At 37.5% G+C, this 14,620-nt stretch overlaps 1 long non-coding RNA gene across 1 annotated transcript; it reads right to left on the bottom strand.

The window, feature by feature from the left end:
* Positions 1-12,316: 12,316 nt before the first annotated feature.
* LOC118764037 lies at positions 12,317-14,396 on the bottom strand. The gene is made up of 3 exons (XR_004999822.1): positions 14,197-14,396; positions 13,609-14,099; positions 12,317-13,146 (listed from the first exon to the last, which is right to left on the bottom strand). It is a non-coding gene; the product is annotated as an uncharacterized LOC118764037 (long non-coding RNA).
* Between the last annotated feature and the right edge of the window lie 224 nt (positions 14,397-14,620).

Here is a 14,620-nt window from a genome sequence, read left to right as displayed (position 1 = left end):
GTAATATATGTAATATGTTTTGGATTTAATTAACATAGGTGCAGGGGTGGCTGTGTGGTAAGTAGCTTGCTAACCAACCACATGGTTCCAGGTTCAGTCCCACTGCGTGGCATCTTGGGCAAGTGTCTTCTGCTATAGCCCCGGGCCGACCAATGCCTTGTGAGTGGATTTGGTAGACGGAAACTGAAAGAAGCCTGTCGTATATATGTATATATATATATATAATATATATATATATATGTGTGTGTGTGTGTGTGTGTGTGTGTGTGGTGTGTGTGTATGTGTGTGTGTTTACGTCCCCGTCACTTAGCGGTTCGGCAAAAGAGACTGATAGAATAAGTACTGGGCTTACAAGGAATAAGTCCCGGGGTTGATTTGCTCGACTAAAGGCGGTGCTCCAGCATGGCCGCAGTCAAATGACTGAAACAAGTAAAAGAGTAAAAGAGATTATGGGATTAGGATGTCTCAAGAAAGAATTGCAAGCCAGATTCTTTAAACAGAGCCAATTGTGAGAAGACCTAGGAGAAGACCAAGGATGAGATGATCGGGTGATATCCATAATCTCAGTTGGTCCCACTTGGGAATCCAGCTGGAAAGTGTAATGATGGTTGCTTCTGATTGGATCCAATGGAGAAGGTGCCTGAGGACCCATAACCCATCCAAGAAAAGTGGATGGAGAAGATGGACAGATGAAATAAATGGATATGAAAATATATTAAATATATAACTACACTTGTGGAGTGGTTGGCGTTAGGAAGGGCATCCAGCTGTAGAAACTCTGCCAGATCAGACCGGAGCCTGGTGCAGCCCCTGGCTTCCCAGACCCCAGTCGAACCGTCCAACCTGTGCTAGCACGGAAAACGGACGTTAAACGATGATGATATCCTATTTATCAAATGCCTACATCTATATCCATTACATAGAATCACATTATATATATCAGACCAACCAAATCTCCACAATTAACATCCAATATTATAGAAATCATGAAGATGGTGAGTTGGCAGAATTGTTAGCACACTAGGCAAAATTTCGTCTGTCTTTATGTTGAGTTTAAATTCTGCTGAGGTTGACTTTGCCTTTCATCCTTTCAGGGTCAATAAAATAAACACCAGTTGAACACAAAGTGGGTGGGGTAATCGATTTATCCCCTCCTCTGAATTTAATAGCCTAGTGCCAAAATTTGAAATCAATTTTATAGAAATCAGAAATCATCATAATCATTTTTATGTCCATTTTCTGTGCTATCATGGACGCGGTGTCATGGTCTGAGTCATTTCTTATTGGGAGCTGCTGCATTGGTGCTTATACATGTCATTCAGCTTGGTTCTATGGGTGGATACCCTTCCTAATACCAGCCGCTTTACAAGATTGTACTGAGTGCATTTATTATGGATGATAGGTGCTGATAGAAGTGGCCCTAAGGGTGGGAGAGTGTGATGGCTGGTGGCAGAGAAGGGCAAAGAAGGTAAAGGAGATGCACTAGAGAGGAGTTACAGAGGTATGAGGATGGTCTTTTCCTCTAGGCAGAATGAAGACAGTCCAATGGAGAGGAGTACGAGAACCATAGGGTGATGGAAGATGGGGGTGCTTCAAAGCATTCAAAGGGTGGATAGTTGGGTGCAAGATGTGTGATGTATGCTTGGCAGGGTATAAAGTATCTGAGCCTCTAAACACTCCCTCATGTCAGGTTATGTTTTGCTGTAGGTGGTTGGGCATTTTCAGCATTGCATATCAACAAAGAGTATGATCCTTAATCATCTGGTCTGTGAGAGGCAGCATCTTCAGAGTAGCCTTCACCATGTATTCCTTTGTCACCCTCTTTTGTGGGTTCCATCAACTCAAAAACATATTAAATATATCCTATCTACCAAAATGACCATTTAAATCTGATTTATAGAAATATATTGAATATATGATGGACACAAGCATGGTTGTGTAGTAAGAAGTTTGCTTGCAGGCCACATGGTTCCAGGTTCAGTCTCACCGTGCAGGACCTTGAGCAAGTGTCTACTACTAAAGCCCTGGGACAATTAAAGCCTTGTGAGTAGAATTGGTAGACAAAACCTAAAGAAGCTTATCATATCCATATATATATATATATATATATATATATATATATATATATATATATATATAATATGTATATATATATATATATATATATATATATATGTATATATGTATATATATATATATATATATATATGTTATATATATATATGTATATATGTATATATATATTATATATATATATATATTATATATATATGTATATTATGTATATATATATATATGTATTATATATGTATATATATATATGTATATATATGTATATATATATATACACACACATATATATATACATACACACATATGAAGGAGTGGGCAAATGAGAGAAAGTAGCACCCAACACATTCACTAGCAGCTGCATATATTATTTAATAGTTGAATCAAACTGTTATTAAATAAATATATATATATATATATACAAGGTGTTATCAAAAAGTTCCTGCACTGGTCTTGTAGCACACCAACAGATGGTAGCATATGATATCATGCACAGTGAGAGCTACCATTGACCTTCATGAGGCAGTGTGCCAAGTGACATCACTGTATTTACAAGTTGTGAAATTTGTGTTTTTGTGATCATGAGCATGCTGCCGTCTGCGATTTTGTCATGGATAAGAACAGAGAGCCAATGTGAAATTTTGTGTTAAACTTGAGAAGTCTGCTACAGAGATATTGAGCATGCTTTGGCAAGCTTATGGTGACAAAGCAATGGGTTGTACACAATGTTTTGAGTAGAACGGGCACTTCAAATGTGGAAGAACACCCCTGGAAGGTGATGAGTGATCTCGAAGACCTGCCATGAGCGTCACACTTGGAAACATTAGTATTGTGCATTGAGAATTTGTCCCTCAGGGTCAGACTGTCAATCAAGAGTTCTATTGCAATGTTCTGAAGTGTTTGAGGGAGGACATTTGGAGAAATCAGCTTGATTTGTGGAGCATGAAGAATTGGATTTTTCACAACAACAATGCACCCAGTTACTGAGCTCTCCTCTGTGTCACCAGATTTAGTACCTGCAGACTTCCGTCTTTTCCCCCAAGATGAAAATGCAGCAAAGGCCACCATTTTAACTCCATTGTTGAGATCCAGAATGAATTGCTTATGGAAAACAATTTCCAGGCCAGATTCCAAAAGTAGCAGGAATACTGGAACCAGTGTATTGCTGCACAAGGTTACTATTCTGAAGGAGATGATGTAAAAAGTTAGGTAAATGAGTTATTTTTTATTAAACATAACTAGACTGGGAACTTTTTGATACCAGCTAAGATATGTCTTTTTGTATTATTTCTGTGGTTGTTTGTGTATATCACCGTGATCACTGTGACCGACCAGGCTATCAGATGTTGCTACACATCGCTGGTCACAATGCGCTTCGCATTGTTTTAGCCTTCAAATGACGCCACCCCGCTGGCTAAGCGAGCAGGCCAACAGAAGAAAGAATGAGAGAAAGTTGTGGTGAAAGAGTACAGCAGGGTTTGCCACCACCCCCTGCCGGAGCCTCGTGGAGCTTTAGGTGTTTTCGCTCAATAAACACTCACAACGCCCGGTCTGGGAATCGAAACCGCAATCCTACGACCGCGAGTCCGTTGCCCTAACCACTGGGCCATTGCGCCTCCACGTTTGTGTATATAAGTATTTATATATATGTATGTGTATTGCGTATGTTTATATCAACTGAGTGTGGTGTACGTATATAATTATGTATATTTACCTTATAGGTGTTTAGGTATCATCTTTGTGCATGTTTCCATATGGATATTGTTTTTATGCACATAAGTGTGTGAATTTTTGTATATGCATGTTCTTTGGGAGTTTATATTTTAAACTCAGAAACAAGATTCTATGATTGGTTCATCAATACACTTGTGTGTGCATTCATGTATGTATGTGTGTATGCATGTATGTATGTAAGAATATACGTTTCAGCTTTGATGCCATTACATGGACATATGTGTATGTCTTTACTTATGTATGTGTACATAATCATATGCTTGTATCTCTACTTGAGTGTAAATGTTCTTATTTATATCTAAACTTCTGGAATGCTTTACACATTTTCACAGTTCCATTAATACCTCACAACTGTGATTTCTTTTCAATTTCCTGAAACTTGTTTTCTCAAGATTAATGCTACTTTAGTTATAATAATAATAATAATAATAATATAATAATAATAATAATAATAATAATAATAATAATAATGAAATTATTGTATACAGTGCTCAGGTGCACCACAACTTGTCAGAAAGTGCATATAAAGTACATGCAGTAATGTAAAAATGTCTGGAAGGCGAACAGTGTATGAGTCAGATACATGCTTGTGTGTATCAGAGTACTCCGATAATTACAGGTACAAAGCTAAAGCTATAATTTGGGTGGAGTATCAGCAAATTTCAACATAGACATGTTTTATTTTTTCCTTAATCATTAACATTATGTGAGCATATTGCAAAAGTCACTCCCAGCTGACCCAGTTAATGATGCTTCTGTCTGAGGATAGAATACAGCCTCTCCTATTTATACTAGCTGCAACATTCCTTATTATGGTTGACATTTTTATGCATCGTCCTCCTTGTTATCAGTGTTGGGGTTTTAACGTTCACAGAATTCTTTGAGACAAATTTTCTATGATTAGATACCCTTCTAGTTGCCAACCCTCACCTGTTTCCTGGCAAGGTAATCTTTATATATAAAAGTGAGGTTGTGTGCTGTCTGTCTCCTACGATTTAGATTCTTAACTACTCCCACATTTTGCGGTGCAGTTTAACCAAAACCGGGTATCTTATAGTCGTGATTCATATCGAGCCCTTCTGGGTATTAGCGCGCATCTACGATGAGTCTACGATTTAAAAAAAAAAATTACCATGAATTTTTCTCATTTTTAATGCATTTTTGGCATATATAAGGGAAGTAACTCTCTAAAAATTTATTATTAAATCTCAGAACGTAAAAAGCTACAGTAACACCCCCCCCCCTTTGTGGTTAGCCATATTGAGATGGCTATTATACTTTACATCTCTAAAAATGCTTATATAGTTATTTCCCTTACAAACCCGAGCAATGCCGGGCGATACTGCTAGTATTTTTATATAGCCAAACATGTTTTCACAAAAGATTGAAAATGAAGAATACTGCTTGTAGGACAGTGACTCATTTACAATTATTGTACAATGCCAAGACGAGAACACTCGGAAGAGTGGTTTGTTTCTAAAGACATGAATTCATTTAACAATTGCAGTACTGCAGTTTCATTGATCTAGTCTCATGTCACTCTGAATTTTGGAGGTTACTCTTTTACTTGTTCCAGTCATTTGACTGCGGCCATGCTGGAGCACCGCCTTTAGTCGACCAAATCGACCCCGGGACTTATTCTTTGTAAGCCCAGTACTTATTCTATTGGTCTCTTTTGCCGAACTGCTAAGTGACGGGGACGTAAACACACCAGCATCGGTTGTCAAGCGATGTTGGATGGGACAAATACAGACACACAAACATATACACACACATACACATATATATACATATATACGACGGACTTCTTTCAGTTTCCGTCTACCAAATCCACTCACAAGGCATTGGTCAGCCTGGGGCTATAGCAGAAGACACTTTGCCCAAGATGCCACGCAGTGGGACTGAACCCGGAACCATGTGGTTGGTTAGCAAGCTACTTACCACACAGCCACTCCTGCGCCTATATTAAGCATGCATTTATTATATATATACATATATAATTCAATTCTGGGGTGCTGATTAACCTATATTTGGAGCTTGAGAGGAAATTAACTTTGTTGTCCTTAAAAGTGATATAAGGTTTATACATCTTAAGATGGTTCACATGGTCTTTTATTTTTAGCTAGGAATGGAAATCGAGTTTCTTTGATTCTGTTTATAGGCAGCAAAGTTGGGGTTTGATTTTTACATTTGCCAGGAGTTTATCTTTATATATAAAAGTGAGGTTGTGTGTTGTCTGTCTCCTACGATTTAGATTCCTAACTACTCCCACATTTTGCGGTGCAGTTTAACCAAAACCAGGTATCTTATAGTCGTGATTCATATCGAGCCCTTCTGGATATTAGTGATGTCTACGATGAGTCTACGATTTAAAAAGAAATTTACCATCAGTTTTTCCTATTTTTAATGCATTTTTGGCATATATAAGGGAAGTAACTCTCTAAAAATGTATTATTAAATATCAGAACGTTAAAAGCTACAGTAACACCCCCCCCCCTTTGTGGTTAGCCATATTGAGATGGCTATTATATTTTACATCTCTAAAAATGCTTATATAGTTATTTCCCTTACAAACCCGAGCAACGCCGGGCGATACTGCTAGTACTGTATAATGGTAAAGCTTCATTCATTAGCCTCATATTGCCTGATTGATCATGTGTGTAGAAAGAGCAGGAAACTTCAAGTAGTAATACAAAGAATCATCATTTGATTCCTAATAAATATAAATTCCTTAATGTACTGACTTCTTTATTCGTTTATTTGTAAACATGAAAGTATATCTGAAATGCTTGGAACTGGAAGGATTTCAAATTTTGGACTTGGAAATATTATATACTCGGTGGCACGTAAAAAGCACCATCCGATCGTGGCCGTTGCCAGCCTCGACTGGCCCCCGTGCCGGTGGCACGTAAAAGCACCATCCGTTCGTGTCCGTTGCCAGCCTCAGCTGGCCCCCATGCTGGTGGCACGTAAAAAGCACCATCCGTCCGTGGCCGTTTGCCAGCTCCGTCTGGCACCTGTGCAGGTGGCACGTAAAAAGCACCCACTACACTCATGGAGTGGTTGGCATTAAGAAGGGCATCCAGGTGTAGAAACACTGCCAGATCAGACTGGGCCTGATGCAGCCTTCTGGCTTCCCAGACCCCAGCTGAACCGTCCAACCCATGCTAGCATGGAAAGCGGACGCTAAATGATGAATCTAAAAAGTAGGACAGCTTGAGTATGAGATTCAGCTCCAAACATACTATCTGTTTACATTTTATATTACGGCTTACACATAGTGACCAATAACTTTACATAAATTTGATACTAGTCCAATTTTACTTAACATGTAACAATTGTTTGGAAATGTCTCATGTATTACTGAAACTAATCTAACATTTTCACTTTAACCTGTCAACCTCCTAAAACAGGTATATGTCACTTTCACTCTTTTACTTGTTTCAGTCATTCGACTGCGGCCATGCTGGAGCACCGCCTTTAGTCAAGCAAATCGACCCCGGGACTTATTCTTTGTAAGCCCAGTACTTATTCTATCGGTCTCTTTTGCCGAACTGCTAAGTGACGGGGACGTAAACACACCACCATCGGTTGTCAAGCAATGCTAGGGGGACAAACACAGACACACACACATATATATATATATATATATATACATATATACGACGGGCTTCTTTCAGTTTCCGTCTACCAAATTCACTCACAAGGCATTGGTTGGCCCGGGGCTATAGCAGAAGACACTTGCCCAAGGTGCCACGCAGTGGGACTGAACCCGGAACCATGTGGTTGGTAAACAAGCTACTTACCACACAGCCACTCCTGCGCCTATCTGTCACTTTCACTTTTTACCTTTTTCATTTCATAGCCACCTAAAACACCAGTACCCTTTTTTGAGAAAACCTCTCCAAATATTTAAATAGAGAAATAATTTAGATGAAGCTGCATACCTTTCTCCTATTTTTGAAATAGTATTTTAAGATCAAAATAAATAACCTTTTAAAATTTATAGAATAAAATAATTATACAAATTATTAAATCATCATAATTCAACATCCACTTCCCATGTTGTCATGGATTAGATGGCTTGACAGGAACTGGTATGGCCAGGGGCTGAACTGGGTTCCATTGCCTGTTTTGACTACCTTCCAAATGCCAACTACTCCACAGAGTGTACTGGGTGCTTTGTATGTAGCATCATCACCAGTGCGTCTTGTGTGGTACCAGCACCCACACTAATGCTTTTTATGTGGTACCTTGGTTTTAAGATCTCAATTCTGTTGAAGTGGGCAGGTCGTCTCAAGTGCAGCAATGCGCCACATATCTTGGTCCTCTGTCATCTCCTTGTAAGGTTCAGTGTCTTGAGATCGGCCTTCACTACTTTGTCCCATATCTTCTTGGGTTTCTACAACTTCACAAAACTTTAAGTGATTGACACTTAGAATTAAATTAGCTTATAGGTTATGTAATTTTTAAAATTTTATATTTTAAAATTATTTTATTATTTAAATTATAAATTTATTTTTTTTTTAATATTTCAAAAATTATTTCGTAATTCTAAATTATAAAATGTTAGATTATTTTCAAATATTTTACAATTTAAAAATTATTTTATAATTTCTATATAATTACTTTTCAATTTTATAAATTATAATATAGGGAAATAAATTTTGAAGAAAGATATTTACCATTGCTTTGCAAAGTTGAAAAGCTGTGTTTACTCCATTGGCTAGAAATAACAGCAAGGAATCTCTGAACAATTAGTAAAGATCAAATCACCGATCACCCTCCCAGGGTGTTGCTTATAACACTGTGTAACATGATTTTTGTCCTTGCATAACAACTTTTATTTTCTATTTGCTTACCCCTAGAAAATGTGAAAAATGGCTAATATTTCCTCCCAATTTTGCTTTTGTTACATTTATTCAAACCCCAAAGAATCTTCCTCAACACATGGCTATGATATTCCCCCACTACTCCTGTTCGTGATTAGAGATGCACATATTGTCAGCCACTAAGGGACATGTTCGAGTGGTTAAAGTCAAGCAAATCTGTGGTTTTGAGCAGAATATTTGCTATAATGATATTTCTGCTTTAGCAACTCAACATTGAATCTCACTGAAATGTAATGGAAAATAGGTGAGTTTCAAAACATAGATGTCCAGGTGACAAAAGCAAAGTTTGAAGGGAATGGTAGTGATTTACTTTGATTTCTAGATAGAAGCAAATAGGAAACAACACTTACTGACTAAAGAAATAAAAATAACGAAAATTGTTTTGCAATGTAATTTAGTGGAAAAATAACAGCAATCTTGGAATATAAATACACTACTATGAGTTTTGCAGATGAATAATATTATTAGTGAAGCAATAGTATTTCTTCACTTTATGTATGTGTGTATATATATATATATATATATATATATATATATAGCTGTCTATTTATCTCTCTCTGTATGTGTGTATATACTCTTTACTCTTTTACTTGTTTCAGTCATTTGACTGCGGCCATGCTGGAGCACCGCCTTTAGTCGAGCAAATCGACCCCGGGACTCATTCTTTTGTAAACCCAGTACTTATTCCATCGATCTCTTTTGCCGAACCGCTAAGTGACGGGGACGTAAACACACCAGCATCGGTTGTCAAGCAATGCTAGGGGGACAAACACACACATATATATATATACATATATACGAAAGGTTTCTTTCAGTTTCCATCTACCGAATCCACTCACAAGGCATTGGTCGGCCCGGGGCTAAAGCAGAAGACACTTGCCCAAGATGCCATGCAGTGGGACTGAACCCGGAACCATGTGGTTGGTTAGCAAGCTACTTACCACACAGCCACTCCTGCGCCTATATATAATCTTTGTCAGTGTCTCATTGCTTTTACACCTACTTTTCCATATTTGCATGGGTCAGATGGAATTTTGTTGAAGCAGATTTTCTGCTGCTCTTCCTATTGGCAGCTTTCACTTGTTTCCCAGTAAGGTAATATTTCCCCCACAACCAAACATGTTTTCATGGAAGTTTGGGAACAAAGGACACTGCTTGCAAGACAGTGGCATTCATTTACAGCTATCATGTGATACCAAGGCAAGGAGACAGTGACATATTTTTGAAATTCAGTCCAATGAAATGCAAATCGGTTCTAAATAAAGTCTCATCACCACCATTTAATGTTTGTTTTTCATGCTGGCATGGGTTGGACATTTTGACAAGAGTGGACCAGCTGAAGGGCTGTTCAGGCTCCCTGTTTTGGCATGGTTTCTACAGCTGGATGCACTTCCTAATGCCAACCACTTTACAAAGTGTCCTGGGTACTTTTTATGTGGCCCCAAAACCTATGAGCCCACAAGATGAGAGATGCTCAGCTGGAGAGGGTTACAGGGGCAACCATGCTTTTACTTAGCTTGACATATTTTTTCAAGTACAAGAAACTGCCAGTAGTCTCAGTCTCCTGCCGTCCCCTCTGTGTTCCGATGTCAGTAGATGTCAGTAGATCCATTCTCAACCCTCTACCATGAAACCCATTATGTTTATATTCATCATCATTTAGTGTCTGTTTTCCATGCTAGCATGGGTAAGATGGTTTGAATGGAGCTGGGAAGCCAGGGAGCTGCACCAGGCTCAAGTCTCTTTTGGCTTGGTTTCTACGGCTGGATATCTTTCCTAATGCCAAACACTCCACAGAATGTATTAGGTACCTTTTACATGTCACCGGCACTGGCCACAACTACGATTTCACTTAGCTTGATGTGTCTTCTGAAGCAAAGCAAATTGCTAAAAAGCTCAGTCATTTGTCATTGGTTCTGTGAGACTCATCATCCGAAGATCATGCTATCATTAATATTAATATCTATGTTAAGCTGTGAGTTGGCAGAATCGTTAGCCTGCTGGGTGAAATGTTTAGCGGTATTTCGTCAGCCGTAACGTTGTGAGTTCAAATTCCGCCGAGGTCGACTTTGCCTTTCATCCTTTCGGGGTCGATAAATTAAGTACCAGTTAAACACTGGGGTCGATATAATCGACTTAATACCTATGTCTGTCCATGTTTGTCGCCTCTATGTTTAGCCCCTTGTGGGTAATAAAGAAATAGGTATTTCGTCAGCCGCTCCATTCTGAGTTCAGATTTCGCCAAGGTCAACTTTACCTTTCATCCTTTTGGGGTTGATTAAATAAGTACCAGATACACACTGGGGTCAATGTAATCGACTTAATCCCTTTGTCTGTCCATATTGTCGTCCACTCTATGTTTAGCCCCTTGTGGGCAATAAAGAAATAAATATTAATATCTATGTTCATAAAATGTATTTCCCATATGGTATTGAAATAATTGTAACTACAGAATTAAATCTAATACCATAGATCCCAGTCTTTGCTTTAATATATCCAAACTCTGCAACTAATATACTTTGACTAGGTATTTCAACTTGCATGGATAGGTTTCTCCTCAAAGATAAAACATCTACATACATATAACTGGGATTCACAGAAGTGCTTCATAATGACACAGCTTAGGTTTTAATCGCTAGTATTTACTATATATGTTTGTGTGTGTGTGTGAGAGAGAGGGAGAGAAAGGTCATTGGCAAGGACAAAGAAAAGAATACTAAATGCCATACAAGGCAAAATTTTTATTGAAATTGTCTTTGTTTTATGAGAAAGTAAACAACTGCCTAGTGGGAATTGCAGCTTGCTTTGAAAAAGAAGGGGAGATAATCTCACATAATCAAACCAACAATTCTCCAAAATTCACATGCCATCAAAGGGAAAGGAAATCTGTTTTTTTTTTCAAGCAGTAAAGCATATGTGAACATGTTTCTGACTCAAATAAGCATCATCACAGTGTTGGTAGAGGTTCTTAATAATATAAGTTAGTTAATTCTCTAAAAAAAAAAGTGGGCCCCATATACTTCCCAAGAATGGAGGACTTCAGATTGTTTAATAGGGCATTATAAGGGAAGGCATTCCTATGAAGATCTTGGATTCAATGTCATTCTTTTGAAACCTTGTTTTTATCTTCTTTAATAGTGGTTCTCAAACTTTTTTTATTCTTTCTTTTATTCTTTTACTTGTTTCAGTCATTTGACTGCGGCCATGCTGGAGCACCGCCTTTAGTCAAGCAAATCGACCCCGGGACTTATTCTTTGTAAGCCCAGTACTTATTCTATTGGTCTCTTTTGCCGAACCGTTGAGTAACGGGGACATAAACACACCAGCATCGGTTGTCAAGCAATGCTAGGGGGACAAACACAGACACACAAACACACACACGCATACATATATATATATATATGATGGGCTTCTTTCAGTTTCCGTCTACCAAATTCACTCACAAGGCTGTGGTTGGCCCGAGGCTATAGTAGAAGACACTTGCCCAAGGTGCCACGCAGTGGGACTGAACCCGGAACCATGTGGTTGGCAGACAAGCTACTTACCACACAGCCACTCCTGCGCCTATTTATTTTGCCTGGGTTATTTTCATAATGGAGTTTTACAAATTTAATAGCAATAAAAATGTTGATTTTAAAACTCAAATAAAAATAGTTTTTTTGTTATACATATGTTCATAACTAATTACTTTAAAGACTGAAGTTACTGTAGCACACTTCTATAAACAAAATATTTGATACAATGCCAGGCTATTGTAATTTATTTTATTCTGATGAAGATTACGGTCAATGAGAAAAATGATTTTTTTTTTGTTTTTCTTGTGATTGTTTTTTTTTATTTACCAAATTCTTGGATACATAGATGAGTGCTAGAAAGGGACATTATAGGAAATTCTTAACTTCTAGTCTTCTTCATTGCTTCATTTTCATTTACAACAAAGTTGAAAAGCTTAACTCAATGATGGTACAAATGGAATTATGGCATAAATAGCTATTTCTGTCAATTTTGGACAGCGCTCACAGAGCAAGAATTTTGTGATCATTTTCTTAATGAACATGAATTATTGTTTCTGAATCACTCTTCAGCTCTAGACATTTATATCAGCAATCATCAAGAACTTTTAAAAAGTGAACTTAAATGGGTTTTACATTTAATTAAATTCAACTAATCACTGAATTCATTTGTTAGTGTCGTCAAAGACTGCAAAATGTTATCTGTACAAATATAGGAGGGCATAATCTTCACCACTAGCAACAAGAATTGGTAACAGTTTCTGAAACATTACATTTTCCATTTTGCTCATGAAAGCTTTCAAAGAATTTAATGGTGTTTGTATTCATGTCTTGCACTTGAAGCTTCAATTTTTTTCAGTTGTTCAAAAACATCAACCAGATAGGAAGGCACGTGATCCATTCTTTCTCATTCAGTGAGACAAAAATTCTTTCTTACCCTGAAATTAAAAAAATAATTCAAGTTCATCTCTAAGCTCAAATAGGTACATTCCATTTGGAAAGCCACCAAACATTTGTATGTAAAAGAAGCATGTGACAAACTGCATAAAGTAAGCTCCTCATTTTGACAAATTCACAATTTGAATTCCATGGTCCAAAATCTTTCCAAGTGAAGCTTCAAGTGTTTTTAAGGCCTAACAATGGGTCATTGAATGATTGTCTTTCATTTTGGGTGGGTTTTTTTTCCTACTAATTTGAAATTTAGATTTTGCTCCCCACATTGCTAGTACTCCATTTGTTCAACACACAGAGTCAAACATGCAAAAAAAAAAAAAAAAAAGGAACCGTGACACATACCAAACAATTTTTAACTAATTTCTCTTAGTTATAATATACGTAATTGTGTTCTATATTCATTAATTTTATGTTTCGGTAACAATGGCATTTTGTATGAAACTTACAACTCAGCATAACGTGAAAAAGATTAAACTCCACGGGGTCGTTCAATGACGTCAGGGTTTGTGCTGGTTCTTCAAATGTCAGTAGCCACCAACACATCACAGGAGATTGAGCACAGTTCAAATAAAGTTTTCCAGAAAGTTCTTCCAAGGCCACACCATTAACAGAAAAAAAAAAAAGAAAGAGATTCGACTTCTATCGCACAAGAGACTAGAGTTTAAAAAATTAGCTGCACCACTGACAACATCCACAGACATTGTCTTACAAAAGATTTTCTGATTCGATGTAAGATGAAATCTTTTCCAAACTATATAAAGCCTTGGTATTGCTTTAAGTGCAGAACAAACGAGAAATTTATCTTTGAGTGAACCTGAGAATAAATATCCTGTAAACACCAGAGTCATTGTATGAAGTGAAGTTGAAATCAAATACTGCTGTCTTTGATCTGTACTTGATCCTTGACGTCAATGGGTCTTGTCACTGGTCTTCCATGCTGGCGAAAGAATTATGAAAATGTACAATGTTATACATGAGTAAGCACAAAAACAAGCATCTTAAAAAAAAAAAAATAAACAGTTGAGATTACTTACTCTGCTACGTCATCAGCCTGAAAACAGTAAAGGTTGAGTGAACTTTTATGCGGAGAAGAAAAGTCAGTAGTAACTCAATAACTAGTTCAAATTCCGCCGAGGTCGACTTTGCCTTTCATCCTTTCGGGGTCGATAAATTAAGTACCAGTTACGCACTGGGGTCGATGTAATCGTCTTAATCCATTTGTCTGTCCTCTCTGTGTTTAGCCCCTTGTGAGTAGTAATATTATTTTAGTCCTTTCAGAATACCTTTAAAATTGAGCAATATGTTACACAACTATACATAGTTTTGTCTCAAGAATATGTATTATGAAAAGCGTTCCAGTCATGATTTTCCCATCTTTTCATATACTAGGACTATATTTGGCAACGTGCTCTTACTAACGATCTAGCTACTATTTCTTGCAGATCGAACGATCACCCA

Source organism: Octopus sinensis, linkage group LG6 (assembly GCF_006345805.1).
Source record: "Octopus sinensis linkage group LG6, ASM634580v1, whole genome shotgun sequence".
In the NCBI taxonomy this organism is placed as follows: domain Eukaryota; kingdom Metazoa; phylum Mollusca; class Cephalopoda; order Octopoda; family Octopodidae; genus Octopus; species Octopus sinensis.
This window is presented reverse-complemented; position numbering and strand designations above follow the sequence as displayed.